At 40.0% G+C, this 10,686-nt stretch overlaps 1 pseudogene; it reads left to right on the top strand.

The window, feature by feature from the left end:
* The first annotated feature begins 2,371 nt into the window (after nt 1-2,371).
* LOC126250510 (5S ribosomal RNA) lies at nt 2,372-2,490 on the top strand (annotated as a pseudogene).
* Nucleotides 2,491-10,686: the final 8,196 nt, after the last annotated feature.

Genomic DNA, 10,686 nt, shown 5'->3' with positions numbered 1-10,686 from the left:
CTTCAGTCACTACAGGGCCAGTACTTCCCTGAATGACACCTGTGAGGGGCGTTTTGTTGCTTGACATAGGCCGACAAGAGCATACTGTAATCGGATAGTGTACAGTCTGTGACTTAACACAGGTCAGACCTATTTTTGGCAGTTGATCCATGTCACATGTCAGCACCTATTTTTCATTTGAGTTACTGTTCCACTGTTTTTTAATTAAGGATTAATTTTGACTCCTAATTCTATACATTCGTTTTAGACATGATATTCATCATTAATTATAGTCTTCTCATCAACTGACTATGGTTTCTTATCAATTGAGGAGACCTGAAAACTTTCACTAGCAACGCCAATTGTTATTTTGTGGCATTCTGTAACTTATGACATAGCATTTGTAAGTAAGTTTCTTACAAGTTTGTAAGTAAGTTTCTTACAAACTGCATTTATTAAGTATATATAAGACGTTCTTGTGTGGCGTATGTGATCCACACCAGTTTCTTAGCTTTACGTTTAATATTTTCTTCCATGTTTAAGTCTAGTGATTCACTTTATTAGGGTATCGCAGATGACTGCATTAATTTAAAGAAACTATTTTCTATCGGTGTTTCCTCCAGAAGATGCAATCAAAAATTGTGAAACCAGTATTGTGGGTTTATATGTGACCTGAATAAATATAGCTACAGCGGACCATTGGACATTTGATTGGGTTTCATTATAATAGTTTTTAACAACTGTATTTATAAATAAAAAACTGTTCACTGTATGAATTGTCAAGCAATAATGTATAACAATTTTGACTGTGGTTGCCCCAGTTTTGAAAATATCTTCATCATTTACTGCAAGTTCTGCTTATAATTCTGGATAACGAATATAGTTGTAAAATTAGCTGTACAGGTAAGGTGAGAGATGACTCTACGAATTATAAGGTGACATGCGCCAGCATAACGAACACAGATGGCAATGAAGCGTTCAGCTGATATTCAGGAAAGAATGTTTACACAGCCGGATGCGCTAATACGTCATAGCCCGTACGTTTGGTGGAAATTTGAACAGGTGCTTCCGTGATAACAAATAAGGTCCCTAATGGTAGCCAGCTGGTGTTTGAGCAATCTTATCAAATGACTTTAAAGATCTTCGTGCAACAAACAAATTCATGAACTTGGCTTCCTACTTCAAATAGTAAATTTATTTTGTTTTCTAAAACAGAAAATTGTTATGTACGATATTGACATATAATGCTAAACAATGTTATAGGGTTTCCTCTTGTTTGTAACTACGACTAAAAAATCGATAATAAGAAAGAGACAGATTTTTCCACCTACAGAGTACAATTCTAAGAAAACAACTAAAAAATTGATGCAGCAACCGACGTAGTTATTATGCTGTACGCATAATTAGGAGCACATTTGTGGGGTAATGAATTTCAGAATGCCCTCTATTTCGTTTAAACAGCCACATACTGTCACGTCCTAATCGGATGACACTGAACTCGCATTCGGGAGGACGACGGTTCAATCTCGCGTCCGGCCATCCTGATTTAGGTTTTCCGTGATTTCCCTAGATCACTTCAGGCAAATGCCGGGATGGTTCCTTTGAAAGGACACGGCCGATTTCCTTCCCCATCCTTCCCTAATCCGAGCTTGTGCTCCGTCTCTAATGACCTCGTTGTCGACGGGACGTTAAACAGTAATCTCCTCCTCCTCCTAATCGGATGACAGCTTCATCAGGTTGGAAACCATGGGGGCAAGACTCCCTCACCACTTCCTTGAAAAAACCACTCGTGCAGTTGCCTACATCTACGACTACACTCCGTGAGCAGTTTATCCTTATCACTATACAGTACATGTGGAATAAATTTAATTCGTTTTCTATGATTCCTGGGCGCGTTTCAATCTCAGTAAACTGTTAAGTGTGTGGCTATATGCTGCAGCGTATGATATCGTAGAAAGTTTCGTATAGTTTGGGTGTCTCTTCACATGCTGTGAGTGATGGGCTTATGCATACAAGCTACATGTGTCTGGTGGGAGTGAAAGCAGCGAGCATACAAGTTCACCGCTCTCTGCTCCTAAAGTATACAACTATGACACTTATCGAGATATTGTGCGCTAAAATGGAATCATTAACAGGCCTGGAACACCATAACCATACTGTCAGTGTAGATGTCTTCATCATCGCTATCTGTGATCCGATGGTATCTTTGAACACACACGCTCAACATACTTTAGATGCAGGTAATGTTAAAGTGACGTGATAGTAGGGAATCATAGAAATCAGAGGTTCTATGAAATAATACTGTGGTGATAGGGAACAATAGCTTATGTCAATAGTTTGATCCAACAGTCTTCCGTTTTGCATCTTTTCCTACAGTTACGTTAGTGATTAGGCCAACGACCTTGCCACAGTGGTAACACCAGTTCCCATCAGATCACCGAAGTTAAGCGCTGTCGGGCTTGGCTAGCACTTGGATGGGTCACTATCCGGGTCTGCCGAGTGCGGTTGGAAAGCGGGGTGCACTCAGCCCTTGTGCTGCCAATTGATGAGCTACTTGACTGAGAAATAGCACCACTGGTCACAAAAACTGACAACGCCCGGGAGAGGGGTGTGCTGGTCACATGCCCTCCATATCCGTGTCCGCTGACTCCTAAGGTGTGAGGATGACACGCCGGCCGGTCGGTAACCGTTGGGCCTTCAGTGCCTGTTCAGACGGTGTTTTGTTTTGTTTGTTTTATTACTGAAATGTTTTTTTACTTTTCGTGAGCCTTCTGAATGTCATTTAAGGCCCTTGTATAATTTAACCTACTCAGCTTTATTTATGTGATCTACAATCAGATTAACAGCTCATGCATCCAAGCTGCTTACAAGAATAATATACAGAAGACTGGAAAAGAAAACTGAGGATGCGCTACACGACAATCAGTTTGGCGTTAGGAAAGGTAAAGACATGAGAGAGGCAATTCTGAAATTGCGGTTAATAATGGAAGCAAGACTAAAGAAAAATCAAGACACGTTAATAGGATTTGTTGACCTGGAAAAAATGTTTGACAATGTAAAATGGTACAAGATGTTCGAAATTCTGAAAAAAGTAGGGGTAAGCTATAGGGAGAGACGGGTCATATATAAAATGTACAACAGCCAAGAGGGAATAATAAGAGTGGACGACCAAGAACGAAGTGCTCATATTAAAAAGGGTGTAAGACAAGTATGTAGCCTTTTGTCTCTACTGTTCAATCTGTACATCGAGGAAACAATGATAGCAATAAAAGAAAGGTTCAGGTGTGGAATTAAAATTCAAGGTGAAAGGATATCAGTGATATGATTCGCTGATGACATTGCTATCCTGAGTGAAAGTGAAGAAGAATTACATGATCTGCTGAATGGAATGAACAATCTAATGAATACAGAGTATGGATTGAGAGTAAATCGAAGAAAGTCAAAGGTAATGAGAAGTAGTAGAAATGAGAACAGCGAAAAACTTAACATCAAGACTAATGGTCACGAAGTAGGTGAAATTAAGGAATTCTGCTACCTAGGCAGTAAAATAACCAATGATGGATGGAGCAAGCAGGACATCAGAAGCAGACTAGCAATGGAAAAAAAGGAATTTCTGGCCAAGAGAAGTTTACTAATATCAAATATCGGCCTTAATTTGAGGAAGAAATTTCTGAGAACGTACGTCTGGAGTACAGCATTGTATGTTAGTGAAACATGGACTGTGGGAAAACTGGAACAGAAGAGTATTGAAGCATTTAACCTACTCAGCTTTATTTATGTGATCTACAATTATTAAAGTCTGGACTTAAAGGACCTTTTTCTTTAATTTAGGTTGTTCATGTGTGATAATAAACCTATAATTAGTGAGTAATCAGAAAGTTTTAATTTATTTACATTTGTGACATCACAAGCCACGCCCCTTGGTGACGTCATGTGATGTAACTGTAGCTCAGCCGGCCGCTGTGGCCGAGCGGCTCTAGGCGTTCAGTTCGGAACCAAGCGGTTGCTTCGGTCGCAGATTACAATCCTGCCTCTGGCATGGATGTGTGTGATGTCCTTAGGTTAGTTAGGTTTAAGTAGTTCTACGTTCTAGGGGACTGATGACCTCATATGGTAAGTCCCATAGTGCTTAGAGCCATTTGAACCAACTGTCGCTGAAAGTATGACGTCATCAATGACCTTGACACGATCTCCACCACCCCCCATCCCCCACCCCCAACCGCACGGTCTGGAGTCGATGTTAAACTAGAATTCAGCACAGGAAGACATGGATCACGTCGTTGAGCTCTGGTGCCTCAATTTTGTTCCAGATATTTCAAGAGAGCAGCAGCCTGTATTTTCTGATCTCACTTGTTGACTTACATTTTCGTGCTCCATCATGCGAAGTAGATGATAAAGCTATTTCTTGTTTGAAAAGGTATCTGTTCTGAGATGACTTTTAATACTGTATCCTAATCAGTAATTAATGCTTTATTCGATTTCATACTAAATGTTTATGTCAAGAACTCTGCTATCTTATCATTGAACTTCATCTCTCTCTGTTTTCGTATTCCACCAAAGTTTATTTCAAAATACTATACTGTCTCATCATCAGTATACGAGTATTCCATATCGACGAGAGGTGATATGGTTACTGTGAAGACGATATCGATCCAGTGTTATTTACCCCAACAGTCTCTGATGATTAATCTTTGTTTTATCAATTACCGGTTTCTGTGATTATTATAATTATCAGATAGATCTAGGAAGATAAAATGTGCATGTTTATGAAAAAATTTGTACGTAGGCTATCAACTATTACAAGCAATACTGTAATTTGTCTTCATGAAGCCAACATGGCAAGCGAATAAAATATGTAGCCATGAATGGTATCGTCATACAGAGTAAAATATGGGAAAATGGTGAACACTCATTGACCCATGTCGGGTCGCCACTGTGCTTACAACTACGGTGCAAACAGCTGAGGGCCTGTGGCCGCTAGGTGTCGCTGGCCGAAGGCGGTTTGCAACGGCGTGATACGAAATCAGAAAAATTGTCTTAGACATACGCTATAAAACTAAATCGGATACGTTAAAATGCACTTTAAGAAAGAGCTAGAGTTTTAACATGGGTTCAAAGAGAAATATTAGTTTAAATTACAAGAGGTAGCCGAAAATAAGTGTCTGTGAAAAATGCAGTACAATAAAGTTCACTGTGATCAGCATGTCACAAGATAAAAAAAGTCAAACGCACAGCGGGCAAACTAAGAACAGATCTAAAACTCCACGGCTGGTCCAGGGCCAAAAAATAATGCAGATGGACAAAATCAGAAAAACAAGCTGTAAGGCTTAGAAAGAAGTACGATGACATGTCATTTAAAATTATGAGAGCTAGTTCCTAGTGGTTGTCTGTGACGCATGCGGTGCACAATTAAACAACGAGCTGAAAGCAGCATATCAAAACACGATAAAACGGCTGCATGCACAGTAGGCTCGCCAAATCCAAGACAATGAAACTTGGCAGCACAAGGCCAGGGGAGAAACTGAGCTATACCAGTATTCAAGACCTACAGCAGTCCGCCATGTAACGAAAAACAGGGTTTGGGTGCAAATTCATTCTATTCATTAAGACATTTAGAAAGGTGGCGTTTCCTTTTCTCGTAACTCTCTATTTCTTCCAAAAGATTCAGCACCTCTTTGGCGCACTGTGTATAACCTGTATATTTTAGTTTATATTAGTTACGGTGTGCTTGCGCCCAGTCAAGTGCTGTCCAAATGCAGATCTGTCCGGTAGATGTATTTGTTCCTTGAACTTAATGTTTAAATTCTTGCTCGTCTCTCCAAGATAAAACTTGTCACAATAACTGCATTGTATTTTGCAGATGCCCATATTCAAAAAATTATTACGTTTGTCACTTATCTTTTGTCTAACCTACTTTTTTAGAGTTTTAGTTATTTGAAATCCGCTTCTGAGAGCTAAATTCTCTATGCTTCTGAGTGTTTGTATTCTTTTTTCTTCGTTTTGTTGCAAGGATGTGTAACAATGCTTCTTGTGCCTCTTTGTTTATGTGAAACCCTGTGTATATCACAGAGGGAATAGGAATGGAAAAATATTTTTAAAAATCCCTCCCAACACAAAATAAATAAAAGATTGCATTCCAAATAAAGTTAGATGCACACTTGTTTGATTGCGGACATTTACATGCACTCTAGCTATGGCGAGAGATGTTCAGAGGCAAAATTGTACAATGTTTTTTACATCTAATACTTCTATATTTTTCACGTATTTAATATGGTTAAAGAGCTGGACACTTGACCAGCTGAGCAGTTGAATGGTAGACGGTCGAATGGTAGATTGTACTGCAAGACAAAGTTAAGTGTGATTTTAGGCCGGCCGATGTGGCCGAGCGGTTCTAGGCGCTTCAGTCTGGAACCGCGCGACCGCTACGGTCGCAGGTTCGAATCCTGCCTCGGGCATGGATGTGTGTGATGTCCTTAGGTTAGTTACGTTTAAGTAGTTCTAAGTTCTAGGGGACTGGTGACCTCAGATGTTAAGTCCCATAGTGCTCAGAGCCATTTGAACCATTTTTTTGTGATTTTAGTGTCTGTGTGAAAATGTAAAAAACAACAAATCTGATTTACTGTGTGTCACCAACTGGTGATGGAGACCACTGAATTTGACTCTCGGCTTGGTGTAATATGACACACATGTCGATTAGGCATCAGCAATACTCAGCTCCCTGACAGAGCAGTCTTCTGGATGTTTAGGTAGTGGCAAACGTGAACTCGCTGACTATGCATTTTGCAAGGTCCCAGCTTGTCTGGACTTTTGAGTTGGTGAAATATGAAACTGCATCGGTGCACATGCGCAGACAATTTTGGTGCAGATTCAGCGAGAAGGTTCGGAACTGCTCGAAAGTAGTTGGAAGTACTGGGCTGTAAAGAAGGTTATAAAAGTAGCAGCAGCCAGTCGTGACGAATTGTTGATGCTGAACCATCACAGCTGTCTTTTCAACACTTTCTTCTTGGCATGCGAGCAACTCTCCGAAACATGCGAGCCTAACGAATTTACATCACTGCAAGCAAATTTATATTTTTTTCGATTGCTGATTATTTCCTGTAACTAAGGCATGCATTTTTCTCATCAGTCTTTCAGATTATGCACCGAATGTTGTCAGTACTCGACCAGAGCAGTGGTTGGACTGCACTGGCTGTCGTCAAAATACTCGATCCTGAGGACAAATCGACGTGTGTGGCAACCCTGTACAGAAAAGTTTAATCTGACATAAACATTATTAATAACACTCTTTCATCTCTCATCTACTGATTAGCAACCCAGAGTGGCCGTGCGGTTCTAGGCGCTACAGTCTGGAGCCGCGTGACCGCTACGGTCGCAGGTTCGAATCCTGCCTCGGGCATGGATGTGTGTGATGTCCTTAGGTTAGTTAGGTTTACGTAGTTCTCAGTTCTAGGGGACTGATGACCACAGCAGTTAAGTCCCATAGTGCTCAGAGCCATTTGAACTATTTCTACTGATTATTCTTCCTGAAACATTTCTGCTCATGCAGTTCGTCCACAAAACCTCTTCCAGTCTTCTCTTTTCTCCTGCAAGAATGTTCCTTGCCGTATATATGAATGCAAGCATGCTGATTTTTTCTTTCATGTCATGTAATCTGCAAGCAGTAGAGACTGTCGCCGGCGTGAGTGGCCGAGCGGTTCTAGGCGCTACAGTCTGGAACCGCACGACCGCTACGGTCGCAGGTTCGAATCCTTCCTCGGGCATGGGTGTGTGTGATGTCTTTAGGTTAGTTAGGTTTTAATAGTTCTAGGGGACTGATGACCTCAGAAGTTAACTCCCATAGTACTCAGAGCCATTTCAACCATTTGAAGTAGAGACTGTCAAAAACACAACTGATCTATTATTGTTCAGTGGAGCAACTGCACCGGCTAGTACCTGATTGACGAAGAAGAACACCGTTTATGGAAAAATGTCTGTAAGCTAAACATCATTATTGCAGACCTTGAATTCAGTAAAACTATTTTATTAGCGATAAAGGGGAAAACCAGGACCAAAATACATTAAATTAGAGGTTCCTAAATGAGTTGCTGTGCAGTCCGCATTTAGACGTCGGAAATTTGCAGGTGTGACAGCTAATAGGTTTTGGTTTAAGGTGCCTAGGCATTTATTAGATGTATGTTTTCACATTTTAGAGAAGAGAATTTGTCTAATAAACCGAGCTCTTAAAATTATTTGTTCACTAGTCTGCAACTTACTCTTGCGCAAGACATGCAGAGATAAACTAATATTTCTCAATACAGAGAATGTGAGTTTAATGTCATCCAAAACCAGTGATAATTTGTACTCGACTCATGTCACTGATAAGCTATTAAAGAAACCTCAGGTTTCTCAGAAGCGACTTTCTGGTTGGACAATGAAAGAAATAGTTGAATTTCATGTTAATTTTACTGAAAATAAAGGGTTTCCTGAGGACTATACGCGGAACTGCACAAAGTGGTCACAATAAACATGCAATAACAAACTGTATCAAGCAGTTAATTTTAGCTGGGTTGTATCCTGTAAAAAGGAAGGTTGTACCACTTCATATCACAAAGCACCGTCACGAGAAATATGTGAATCTATTAATGTTCAGGTTGCTACTACAGATATGTCATTCCTATTATATAAAAATCTTGCCAAAGCTAGGAAGTAGTTGCACTACTGACCATCATCATTCAGTTTTGGTATGTGAACGTCGTAAGTGCTATTTTCATTCCAAAGAAAAATTAAATGCACATTTAGTTAACTGTACACATTTTAGATGTGTCAGCAGTGGCATGCCTAGTTTTGCGGAATTTACCAATTTCAGAACGAGACTGATGCTGCTATTTCTAACTTGTGCTGATACAGGATGTATATTAGAACCAGTTACTAGTTGCAGTCATAGCAGTGACTCAGGTTCTCATTCCGACCAGGTACATTACATTCCTCTTGTAAAGCAAAAAAAAGTTCCTGAGCTGTACAAAAACGAAGCCCGGAGTTCAAAGAGCACTGATCCGAGGATTTTGCGCAATAATCTTCCTGTGAAAGGAGGCTGTTCACGTATCATCAGGCGTAGGAAATGGACCTAAAGGAACTCGTTTCACCTTATTTCGGTTCTTGTTTCTTTTATAATCATTGGCAGGTGGAAACCGAATTTTCTAGAACGCAACAATTCGTGTACCGTTTGGAGGGTGGAATGGTAATGATCGGTAGCGTTATGGGTTTGTTACGAGCTACGTGTACTGCCGGTAAACGAAGATCTCGCGGGCTGCCAGAACGAAGCAATTTGTTATAATAGCAGGCTAGGCCGATACGGTTGAAAGGCACGTAGACGCTGCTATTTGTCCAGAAGCTCACTTCACGACCGACAAAACCCAACACAAATAAAACTCCAGTCACTCATCTTTTCATTAATTTGACATTTTAAATACCCATTTTAGCCAATGAACACAAAGGTTATTCACAAAATAATGAACCTGGTTTACATATTTCACATACATACCTTAATATGGAACCGATAGCATTACAGTTCATGGTTTGTTCAGTCCACAGCTCTGAAACGTCAAACAGTGGCAGGGACTGACGTTACATTCTCGGGGTTGACAAAATGTTCAGTCTGCACGTCTATTATCTCACAATTTAATTACTCTTCTGTAACTATTTTATTTAAGTCTGTTATCTACACAAAATTGCAGGTTTTAAGGAGTACTAATAAATCGCTGAATGTACCGTATCATCAATACCATATTGTTGTGTAGTAACTCCAGTATGTGTGGGGATGATAGGGTAAAGTAATAAAACAAATCACCTTCCTCTCGTTTCTAAATTTTGGAGATGCCAACAGTGGCTAATTTAGTGATTCTACTTCAGGAGTACAACCATTAGAGTTCGGCAAATAAGCTGCCTCAAACAGATGATCTGAGCAAGTTGAATATATACTGATGAGCGAGGTAACTGTTGGGGAAAGTGGTTGAATCATGAAGACTCTGACACATTTGGTTAAATAGCTGCGCAATGTCTTCCTCTTCCCAGTGGTAATTTTAGTCATTTTCTACCTCGTACCATGGACGATGCCGCCACTGAGTGCATGAAATTCCCTATAGGGAAACAGAGAAGGTGACTGCGTTTCTTCTACAGCCACACTCTTACGCTCATTTCAGAAATTCTGCTGTAAATCTGAAATTTCTTAGGCTCTGTCGTAGTCAGAAGCAGCAGATTCGTTACTGAAGACTGATAAGTGTTCAGATAAATAATTTTAAGATAATTACCAAACAGTAAGAACCTCACTGTAATCGAAAACTGATAAAAATTGTCACAAAGAAAAGGCTAACAAATTATGTGCCAAGTTCATTGGCAAAGCACGTTGAAAGAATCACCTTGCAACAAATGGAGGACCCGCTAAAGTACTATATCTACTCGTACTTCGACTCACCTGCTGTAGTTACACAGCTTTAAAGTGTTCGCATTTTTGTAAGTCAAAAGCTACATCCCCCTGGTGACGTCACATGATGTAATCACATTGAACGTATAACGTCATCAATTGTCTTGACAACCACCCCTCCCCTCTCTAACTTCACCCATGACTTAGAACACGTGACGTAACCAAAAAGGCAGGTGACGGTAAATTTAAATAATTTAGATAGCGATAAATTTAAAAAAGTAAATATGGCGGTATATTTAAAATTTATC

Source organism: Schistocerca nitens, chromosome 3 (genome assembly GCF_023898315.1).
Source record: "Schistocerca nitens isolate TAMUIC-IGC-003100 chromosome 3, iqSchNite1.1, whole genome shotgun sequence".
Lineage (NCBI taxonomy): Eukaryota > Metazoa > Arthropoda > Insecta > Orthoptera > Acrididae > Schistocerca > Schistocerca nitens.
The sequence above is the reverse complement of the archived record's forward strand: the minus strand, read 5'-3'. Positions and strand labels throughout refer to the sequence as shown.